Source organism: Lactuca saligna, chromosome 1 (genome assembly GCF_052625555.1).
Source record: "Lactuca saligna cultivar CGN05327 chromosome 1, ASM5262555v1, whole genome shotgun sequence".
Classification (NCBI taxonomy): Eukaryota; Viridiplantae; Streptophyta; class Magnoliopsida; order Asterales; family Asteraceae; genus Lactuca; species Lactuca saligna.
The window spans coordinates 36850776-36863098 of record NC_136417.1 but is presented as its reverse complement, the minus strand read 5'-3'; positions in this window follow the sequence as shown (position 1 = coordinate 36863098).

Below are 12323 nucleotides of genomic sequence, written 5' to 3'. Positions count from 1 at the left end.
TGAAAACAATATAATTGCATCATATAACAGAAAAACACCCAAATCTTTGATACCACTGATGGGTTTTGAGCATTACAACATTTCTATGGTGCACATGCAACCCTACTTGATTTGGATCTAGGTTTTTCTTAACTTATACATGCACAATAATTTTCCAAAGCAAAAACCCTAATCTTGCATACATATTTTTGAAATCAATAACTAAACCAAAGTTAGAAGAATATCTTTTCTTTGTTGATTGGTTGATCTTGACCTTCAAGAGCTTAGTGCCTCAATTGTTGCACCTATAATGGAGTCACAAACACCAACTAGCAATGGATGAACGGGAGAGAGAGGATGGAGGCTACTTAAATCGGCTAGGGTTCTCAATGAATGCATAGCGGCTAAAAACCTTAAGCTAAGAGTTCCTTACATCGTTGAGCTGCTAGGGTTTTAGGTGGAAACCCTAATTTTCTGCTTAAGCCTTAAGCAATCCATGGAACCCATCTAGAAGGCCCCTTAGAAGAATTCTCTTATGGGCTTCCCATAGAATTCGTCCATCCCTTCTATTAGGACTCCACAACCGAACTTGCACCTAACAGTAACTTGAAACATTAGTCCCCATACAATTAATCAGTCTCTTTTGATCACCAAATTAATTTCAAATTAATTTCTGATTAATACTAATTAAATAATACTATGATTTCTCAATTAATATATCATTTTATAATATATTAATAAATCATCTATCAACCTATTTCTCATAATTCATCGTGTCAACTAGCTATGGTGAAGGCAACACAAAAGGACCATGCTACTATCGGGTCAAGTACATATCGATTATAGTTATGGGCTTAGACACCTAATCCAACAGTTCTATATATAGATGAGATTTTATTGATGAATAATAACATTTATATATTGCATTAATTAAAACACTTGTTATCAAATCAACTCGATATGAAAGATCTAGATGAAGCCTCGTACAATTAAGTTTAACTCAAAGAACTTTAGGAGTGTGCCAAAACGGATATATCGAGTGTGTAGGAAACCGATACAACATTAACCAATGCTTACCATCAATTGTTTTCATAGTTAAGGAAGGCATTTTTAGTTTATTTCAATTCCTAGAAACATAGGTAGAATGAGATCAAATGATGTCAATAAATAATGTTTGTGTAGTTGGATGATTTTTGAATACTTGATTTTGTACTCATCCCATAATTGCTTATGTGACTAGCATCATACGTCGTTAATAATCAAATCACGGTCTAGATCACTAAAAAGCTAATAAGAAAGTTTTGCAATTTGTCATGGGACTAATAGTTAAAACCTTGTTTATAAAAGTAGTGATAACTTAAAAGTGATATTATTTACGACTCTGACTTCGCAAAATGCAAAGATAAATAATCATTACTTGAATACATACTTATGATATTCGTTACCCAATATTATGGAAAATTCTTAATCAAAATTTGACGTCTACAGCAATTATGATGGTGAAATATGTTGTCATATATAATGCAACTTGCCATGTAGTTTTGTTGAGAAGTTTAATTACAAGACTCATGATTTTAAATTCTATTTTAAGGCTGTTAAAAGAAACCTTATTGCTATAACCTTTCCCATATAAGCTTTTCCACTAGCAATAATTAAAGTGGTGCGGGGCTTTATCTCTATACAAAATATTTGTTCGTATGAGAGCAAGTAGAGGACAATGATGTTTGTATCGACCCCATAAGCACTTATAATATGCTAGCAGATCTGATAACGAAAGGTCTACATCTCAAAGTATTTCATCATGTCGTCAGTATGTGTTTAAGGCTAGACCTATTAAATATAGTTTTACCATAATGTTTTGATGGAACTTTTAATTTCCAAGTACTTGATTAGTATTCCTACATAATATGCAATTTTTATAAATTAATAACTTGTGAACACTTACTTTTTATATAGACAAATGTACGACATTAGAACTTAAATCTAACGTCATCAGGTTTAAATTATTCGTAAGTTCCTTTATGAAGAACTAAAGTATGATTGGTGGGGGTCTTGTGTCTTAAAATATAACACATTAAGCTATACTTTTCTGCTTTTGGTGATAATCTGAATCAATATGAATTTAAAATGGCCAAGGAAATAATAAACACATACGTACAAATAGTCTTTCGGCCACGTGGAATAATGTTTGAAAATAATAAGTTAATCTAGCCATCAGACTATTTTGTAATGTTTTATGTGTTGAATACATTTACATTATATACCATAGTTTTTTTCATATGACATATGTGGCCCCTAAGATTAATAATGTGTAGTATGACAGATATGAAATTTTTCCATAAATTAAGATACCAAATCTTCGTGTGTAACACCCGGAAACCAGAAGGCATTATAAGGAAATATATTATGCAAATTTAAGGTCTACTCATCGAGTCCAATGGGGACAACTCGACGAGTAGAAATAAGCTTTTAGGACGTGGGTTGAGAAACTAACTCGACAAGTTGGGGAGGACCAATTCTACGAGTTGGTCTGGGTCTGGGAAACCCTAGATTCAGGGTTTTGCACCCTATTTAAGCATCTTAATCCCCATCTTATAGGCTCATTTCTAGCCTCCAGTTTCCAAACCCTAATTCACGAAACCCTAATGCTTGTGAGACATTTTAAGTGAACCTTGTGTTATTTTAAGCTTGTAGAAGAAGAAGAAGCTAGAGGATTCCAAAAGAAGATTGTCAATCGAAAAGCAACATCCCATCCTCATGCTTTTCTGGCAATCAAGCGTTTAACTTGTCTAGTAGTCTCTTAGATTTCCTTATTTCACTTTATGAGGGTTTTTAGTCGAAGAAGCATATCCGTTTGGAAATGGACCTCCCAAGTGGCTTATCTTTCAAATCTAGAATCTAGAAGGGGTTTCACGACATAAAGGTGCAAACTTTATGAGCATGGAAACCCCATGCAAGCTTTAAGGTGTTGTTATGGCCTTTTAATCCGCAAAAGGCCATGCATGGAATGAAATCATGAGACTTTATGTGTTAAAATGATGTTTAAGGCCTAGATCTATGTTAGTATGCTTTAACTTGGAGTATTATGGCTTTTTGGACAAAGATCTATGTCTTAAAGAATTAGGGTTTTAGATAAACCCATTAGGAAGGACTAGTAGTGGGTAAAGTTGGAAACTTTACCCTTAAGAAGGCTCCTTCAGTATGTAGAAGGAGTATGGAGCTTTGATCTGTAGAGTAGAGGCTTAATTTGTTAAGATGGACCAAAAAAAATGTAGGACTCGTCGTGTCCATAGAGGAACTCAACGAGTTTGGTCGTAATGTCCCCATCCAGTTTAAGGTAGAACTCGACGAGTCTGTGAAGGGACTCGACGAGTCGATTCACCAAATCACGAATATGAGTAGCCAGGGAACTCGACAAGTCAGGGGGGTGACTCGATGAGTTGGGTTGCAATTTCAGGATTCTGATTTATAGAACTCGGCGAGTTGATGGAGCAACTCGGCGAGTTGAGTCAACTCGGGGTGATGACTTTGACTTTGACTAAGCATTGATGTTGACTTTGATCAGGGGTAAAATGGCCATTTTACCCTAAGAATGATTATCAGTTCTTGACTAAGTATTATGTTGGTAATGATAGCTCGGGGAGTCAAGATATTAGTAGTTCAGGGATCAGCCAGCTAGCAGCGAGAGGTTTATTCACGAGATTCTGCAGTCAGCTTGTGTGGTGAGTATTCTCCAGTAGGAACGGGTCGAAGGCACTAATTTCGGCCTATTTATGTATGTTAGAATATGCCAGATTAGATCCAATGTCGGGGATAGCCGATGTAGCTTATATGTTTCCGGGTTCTGATCCAATGTTGGGCGAGGCCCGAGGAAAGTTTATATGTATGTTTCCGAACTACAGTTCGATGTCGGGTGGTACCCGAGGAAGGAATGCATGATTAATTATACTTTTTGTCTTTGTGATACTTGTATGTGCCTGATAAGGAGGTGATTGTGGGTGGGGTCCCGTATCTCATCACTAGCTGAGTATGGACGGGGTTCCATATCTTATTATTAGCAGAGTAAGGGTGGGGCCCGAGATAGACTAGCAGTTATAGTGTTGTGTTTGAATGTTATGTACGAGCATAATTATATACTATTGTTTGTATGGGTTTAGCTATAGGGGCCCAGAGACAGGGGGCCTAGTGGAAACAAATTTGTATACCTAGCGGGGCTCGATGCCAGGCGGGGCCTGATGCAGGATTTGTCTGATGTCGGGCGGGGCCCGATGTAGCGGGCTAGGCCCACTGTATGTGGTTATGTGATTATGTGTATGGTATGTGGTAGCTTGGGGAGACTCTCTAAGCTTCGTTCTTACAACTTTTAGTTTTGGTTTCAGGTACTTCCAGTAGCAATGGGAAAAGTTCGAGATGAGTGTAGTGTACACACCATTGTTTAGCCTGGGATGTTTTTACTCTAATATTTTTTGATAGATGTTTATGATATTTTGAGACACATGAATATGATTTTTATGTGATGATTTGTAGCTATGATTTTATTAATGATTTAAAATTGAAATTTTTGGACTATATTTTTGGGATTTTACAAGTTGGTATCAGAGCCTTGGTTTGAGGGATCCGTGCACACTCTCAGGTGTGTCTGAACTCAAACTAAGGACTTGGTATGAAAATTTTCAAAAGAAAATCATTTTTATAAAAAGAAATTTCAAAAGAGAAAAGAACTTTGAAAAGTGAAAAGAATTTTGAAAATAGAAAAAGGTTGTGGTGCATGCAATCAGCCGAGCTCAAGTAAGTACTCCCAAATTACCTATACAGGTTTATATTAAGATATGTTTATGAGAACTGCATGCTAGATTAGGGTTAAGGATCTAGGAATGATGCCTTATGTGGTTGTTATATATCTAGTGGCTTTATGAAGTAAATGCTAGTACAAATTAGTCAGTGATATGATGGCCTGATTAGGACATGCTTGATTATGTGTACTCAATGCTTGAATGCTGCTTGCTTTGTGCTTTTAGGAGTCCTAGTTATCTTTTACTAACTAGTAAATGAACATGTTAAGTTAGATATTACAAGGACTAAATAATTTCAGAAGGTTACGTCTAGATCTATTTCGCAGCTCTTGTCTGAGTCCAACCATTGTAGAGTATGATCTCTCATTCGGAGAATTATCTAGTCTTAGTGATATTTAATGGTATTCGTGAGCTAGTTAGGGGGAGATGGCAGGGACTTATTATGAAGCTGATAGAGGAGAATGGGTTGCCCAAGGGAAAACCTAGGATGAGTTTAGTGCTGGGAATAGTAGTAGTGAAAGGGACTTGGTGAAGTCGAGGAAATCCTTGAGGAAAGTACGGATAAATGTGGAAGGTAGAATGGGCCTGTACTACTGAAAGCAGAGGATCCGTACTCGAATCAAGGAGAGTTGAGATAAAACCAGGAAACTTGTAGTGCGTATATGATCCTTCGATAGTGATGAGTATTCTAATGGGTGTTATGTTATGTTGCAACATAGTGACACTATGTGGTAGACCAGTAGGCAATTCAAGTGCCGACGAGGGATCAGGCTCGGGCTTTAGAGCCAGGCAGCTGGATGAGCAGACGAGAGAGTTTATTTCAACTGAATTTACGCACAGTATTTTAGACCAGACTCCTGTGATCTTTGGTACGGTCAAGGAGGGCATTACAGATATTTTGGACGAGAGATTTGGTGTGTTCTACACAGAGATGGCGACCATGATGGGGGCGCGCACATTGACATCCAGGGAGTTCAGAGCCTGTGGAGCTCCAGACTACACTGGGGATAAGGAACCCATTTCTAGCAGTCGGTGGTTGGCATATGTCGCTAACGCCTTCTGTTTTAGCCAATGTCGCGAGGGGGACAAGGTCCAACTCGCCTCCTGTCTTTTGAAGGACAGAGCGCGTGATTGGTAGGAGGAAGTTGGACATGCTATGGGAGATGATGCCGCGTTGGACGTGATGACATGGAGTAACTTCTCGGCCACGTTCAGGGCTGAGTTTGCACTAGTTATTGAGGTGCAGTAGTTAGCACGGGAGTTCCATGACCTCCAGCAGACTCTGGAGACAGTGGCGAAGATCACCGCCAAGTTCAAGGAGAGAGCCCTTCTTGTTCCGCAGTATGTGGCGGTCGAGGAGATGAAGAAGGCTCGGTACCACAAGATGCTGAGGAGCGATATTAGACAGTTCGTGAGTTGGTCCAGCTACAAGATGCTGGAGGATATGATCGCTTGAGCTAGGGAGAGGGGGATCGACTTAGAGGCAGACAGGAAAAGGAAGCCGGATGAGTTTCAGATATCCATGGGATCGGGAAAGAGGCCCAAGACATCGGATTCTAGATCGAGAGGTCATTGGGACCGTAGCCGCTATGGCAAATGCGGCAGGGCACATGAGGGTGTGTGTATGAGTAGTAGTGGAGGTGATTTTGTTTACTTCAAGTGTGGCTGAATCGATCATTATAGCAGGGATTGTACTACTACCACCACCCATGGATCAGACCTGATTTGTTTCCATTGCAGTCACGGGGCCACAAGAAGGCCCGATCTCCGAGTTTGGCTGCAGCGGGACAGGTGATAGCACTTGCTCCTGTGACATTGTGGATCACCGACGACCGTTAGGGCCAGACAGAGGCTCCTGCGGTGAGTAGTCGGACTTTCCAGTTGATTACAGAAGAGACACGAGAAACTTTCTATGTTACAGGTGCGTAACATTTTCTTTTCTATCAATTTTATTTATGATTTGATTCCTATTTTCTTGCATCCATATGAGTATTTGTATCTTGGGATTATACTTCCTGTTTATGTTCGGATTATATGCCATCTTCATACCATGGGTCTTAGGTAGTTATGTAGAGACATCTTCGTAAAAATTGGATTCTCAAGATGCGGTAGTTGTAGCAAGTGTGATTGGAACCCAGGAAGTGTTCTGACAGTCTTCAAGGGTCTTACTACTTTAGTGTTGGTTAGTTTTGAGAGCACTAACAACGGTAAGCGTTGGTTTCTAGCAAGACTGATCACTAGATGCTACGAAGGATTAGGGAATCTTTCTAGCCAGGTGTGCTGTAAGACGTTAGTTGAACCAAACTAGGGGAGAGTTCTCCAAGGATTCAGGAACAAAGGGAAGTATGAATTGAGGATGAGTTCGCATTCTCGTCAGGAAGGTAGGCAGCCCAAGGGGCTGATCGGGATGAGGAGTATGTGAGTTGGGAGTTTGGGAAACATCTCAGCATGGGGTTCGTGTTTTTTGTTGTTCGAAAGTTGTCTTTGGGGATCAGGTTGAGGAAATTTCCATCAAAAAGCGAATTCAGGCAGGATGTTAGGTTGTATTCATTATCAAAGTGGAAAGTGTTGTAGGACTGCGAGATATTCGTAGCATTCACTAGCAGCCAGACACCATGGAGAGTATTGTAAAACTGCGGGTTAGCCGCAACATTCATTAGCAGCTAGTTGGCGGAGTATGGGCGGTGGCCCCGTATCTCCTAGTCAGCGGAGTGTGGGTGAGGCTCGTATCTCCTAGTTAGTGTTATCAGAATAAGGAAAGAATAGGTAGATAGAATTCTAGAGAGTTGTACCGCGTAACCCTAGATATGTGAGACCTAAGGGCAAGGCCACTAAGTAGTACGATTTAGGTGGGACCCGTAGGCGAGGCCCGTGCGATCATAGCAAGGCAAGTGGGACCTGGCAGACACTGTGGGGTCGAGATATAGGATTAAAGATTCTAGAATTTATAGAGCCATGAGTGGAAAGATGGATAGAGCAGTTTCGATAGCCGAAGTTTTCTTCAGAAGTCGCTGGGAGCAAATGAGAGGGTGATCATTGGTTCAGTAATCGGGTGGAATCCGGTATTCCAAATAGTGGACAGATAAGTTTGGACGGAGGAGGTCCTGGTTCCTTTGGAATTTTGGCAAGAGGCAACGTGATGTTCGGACAAAAGCAATGATTATGAGGGTTTTAGTGTGTGGGGGTAGCTTGCAGATCGGAAGAGCGAAGACACTTACAGTTGGATTGGATAATCTCAAAGTAGTTGATTTGACCCTATTACGCAGCTCTCGTCTGAGTAATACCATTTCAGGGATGTATCTCCTACTTGAAGGATTATCTGAGCCTCCTGTCAAGTATAAGTATTATACAACTGGTTATGGACAGGGATTGTGTTTTTTATGGTAGCATCGAGATAATCAGGGAGAGAAGTTTTATGGTAGAACAGTTATTCGATGAGGTTTTGGCATGGTAGTTTTTGGAGCATAGGCGTTCCATTAGTGAGACAGGCCGTTATAGATTTCAGATCTTGGAAAGACAGAAGTAGTTCTCGGTATGACAATAAGGATGATCTTTCATCAGGTTTCGAAGGTTTTGATGGTTGGGCTCAATTTCCTTGGGAAGGCCATTGATTAGGCATGATGATAGTAGTACTTCCAGGATGGTGAGTGCCAGTGGTGGTAGGAAATACTAGCGGTCCATGACAGGTAGGAGAAGAGTTGTGTGTGTGCCACGTGAGATTTTTAGGGGTAGGTGACTATAGCGAACTTCGAGGATGAAGTCCAGATTAAGTGGGGGATAATTGTAACACCCAGAAACCAGAAGGCTAATTAAGGAAAGATATTATGCAAAATGAAGGTCTACTTGTCGAGTCCAAGGGGGACAACTCGACGAGTAGAAATAAGTTTTTAGGATGCGGGTTGAGAAACCAACTCGATGAGTTGGGGAGGACCAATTCGAAGAGTTGGTATGGGTTTGGGAAACCCTAGATTCGGGGTTTTGCACCCTATTTAAGCATCTTAATCCCCGCTTTATGGCCTCATTTCCAGCCTCCAGTGTCCAAACCCTAATCCACGAAACCTAAATGCGTGTGAGCCATTTTGAGTGAACCTTGTGTTATTTGAAGCTTGTAGAAGAAGAAGAAGCTAGAGGATTCCAAGAGAGGATTGTAGATCCATAAGCAACATCCCATCCTCATCATTTTCTGGTAATCAAGCCTATAACTTGTCTAGTAGTCTCTTAGATCTCCTTATTTCACTTTATGAGGGTTTTTGGTCCAAGAATCTTAGCCCTTAGGAAGTGGACGTCCCAAGTGGTTTATCTTTCAGATCTGGAATCTAGAAGGGGTTTCACGGCATAAAGGTGCATACTTTATGACCATGGAAGCCCCATGCAAGCTTTAAGGTGTTGTTATGACCGTTTAATCCCCAAAAGGCCATGCATGGAAGGAAATCCTGAGACTTTACGTGTTCAAATGATGTTCAGGCCTAAATCTATGTTAGTATGCTTTAGCTTGGAGTATTATGGCTTTCTGGACAAAGATCCATGTCTTAAAGAATTAGGGTTTTAGCTAAACCCATCAAAAAGGACTAGTAGCAGGTAAAGTTGGAAACTTTACCCTTAAGAAGGCTCTTTCAGTATGTAGAAGGAGTATGGAGCTTTGATCTGGAGAGTAGAGGCTTAATCTTTTAAGATGCCCCAAACAAACTATGGGACTCGTTGAGTCCGTAGAGAAACTCGACGAGTTGGGTTGTGATGTCCCGATCTAGTTTAAGGTAGAACTCGACGAGTCTGTGTAGGGACTCGACGAGTTGATTTGCCAAATCGCGAATATTTGTAGCCAAGGAACTCGGAAAGTTAGGGGGGTGACTCAACGAGTTGGATTGCAATTTCAGGATTCTGATTTATAGAAGTTGGCTAGTTGATGGAGCAACATGGCGAGTTGAGTCAACTCGGGGTGTTGACTTTGACTTTGACTGAGGTAAAATGGATATTTTACCCTAATAAGGATTATAAGTTTTTGACTAAGTATTATGTTTGTAATGATAGCTCGGGGAGTCGAGAGATTAGCAGTTCGGGGATCAGCCAGCTAGCAGTGAGAGGTTTATTCGCGAGATTCTATAGTCAACTTGTGAGGCGAGTTTTCTCTAGTAGGAACGGGTTGGAGGCACCAATACCGGCCTGTTTATGTATGTTAGTGTATGACGGATTAGATTTGATGTCGGGGATAGCCCGTTGTAGCTTATATGTTTCTGGATTCCGATCCGATGTTGGGCGAGGCCCGAGGAAAGTTTATATGTATGTTTCCGAACTACGGTTCGATGCCAGGTGGTAACCGAGGAAGGAATGCATGATTAGTTATACTTGTTGTCTTTGTGATACTTGTATGTGTCTGGTAGGGAGGTGAGTGTGGGCGGGGTCCCGTATCTCATCACTAGATGAGTATAATCAGGATTCCATATCTCATTATTAGTAGCGTAGGGGTGGGGCCCGAGATAGGCAGGGCCTTAAGACTAGTAGTTATAGTTATGATTATACTAGCATGATTATATGTTATGATTTGTATGCATATAGCGGGTGGGGCCCAAAGACAGGCGAGGCCTAGTAGAAACAAATATGTATACCGAGCAGGGCTCGATGCTAGGTGGGGCCTGATGCCGAAATCGTCCGATGCCAGATGCGGTCTGATGTCGCGGGCTAGGCCCAATGTTTTTGGTTATGTGATTATGTGTATGGTATGTGGTAGCTTGGGGAGACTCACTAAGTTTTGTGCTTACAGTTTTCAGTTTTGGTTTCATGTACTTCCAGTAGCAAGGGGAAGAGATCGGGATGATTGTAGTGCAGACACCATTTTTTAGCCTAAGATGCTTTTACTCTGATATGTTTTGATAGATGTTTATGATATTTTAAGATACATGACTATGATTTTTATGTGATGAGTTGTAGCTATGGTTTTATTAATGATTTAAAAATGAAATTTTCGGACTATATTTTTGGGATGTTACATCATGGTTCTAAGAATTTCTCATAAGGTGTAATTAATCGATTAAACACACATTTAAGATGGCATACGAAGAGATTAATGTTTCTTCTCTTTCAACTACTATAGCCTCCCTATATAAACACAATAATTGTGTCTAATTTTATCCATCGAAATTCATGATTAAGGCACCATTACGGAAAATTAAAGAATCGTAATATAAAGCCAGTCATCTTTAGCATCAATTGGATATCATCTTCTTCTAGTAATCTAGTAAGTATTTTACAATTAATCTTGGATTCTTGATATATATATATATATATATATATATATATATATATATATATATATATATATATATATATATATATATATATATATATATATATATATATATATATATATATACTTGATTATGTCTATAAAATCCAACGGTTATAGTCTAATGAAAATTTATGGAGTTGAGATAATCCTCATATATTGTGGATAATTATGTCGTGTAAAATGGTCCAGTAACCACGGTATACTGGATTATGTGTTAGGTAAATAGGGCCACTTCATAATGATGCGGTCATTAAGATTGAAATTATCTACTCTAATAAAATAAAGGTTTTTTTTCCACACATGTCACACTCTTATTCAATTTATCAAATGTCATTTTGTAGTTATTTTGAATTAATATTTTTTCCACGTATCATTTTTTGGGTTTTTCTATTTTATTATTTTCTGCATAATACTGTAATGTAATAATTATAATAAATATGGTAATAATTGAATATCAATTTTATTAATGGACTAACCTTTTTATTTTAAAATTCCTAAATTAATGTTTATTGGTTTATTTTGTTTATTTATTTAAATTTAAAAGAAAAAACAATTTTAATAGTTCATTATTTTGCTTATTTTCTTAAAAATCCAAAATTCTTAAATATTTTAGACTTTTATATTTATTTATTTTAATTAACTCATGTAATACATAAGTCTTACACATAGTATTGTTTCATATTATGTAAAAATTAGGTGAGCTTCGGCATAAGCCGCAGATCTCATTATACGAGATGAGATATAAGATATCCTAATAGGTCGTTTTATTTTTTTGGGGGGTATATTACAATTATGGTTTTGAGCATGTTATATATCCACATATTTGTACTATTGTAATTCGTTATGCTTATTTTAGTTGTAAATTTGTAATTAATAATGCAATATATATATATATATATATATATATATATATATATATATATATATATATATATATATATATATATATATATATATATATATATATATATATATATATATATATATATATATATAAATAAAAGATAATTGGTCAAGTGGATACGTGTTAGTGGTTGAGAATTTAGTTTGAGAAAATAAAATGTTTTCTATGTTAAATTTAATTTAGAAAACGTTTATTTGTGAGAAACTATCATATCATAGTGATGCGTCATTATATTTACGATAATGCGGGCTTAAGTTTGGAACCTACTTTTTCCATTGCTAGGGGTACACCACATTGATGGTACCGGGCCCCTTCGTCCATTGGACCTTGAATGCAAAATGACTGTGGACTTTAAGTTTATGAA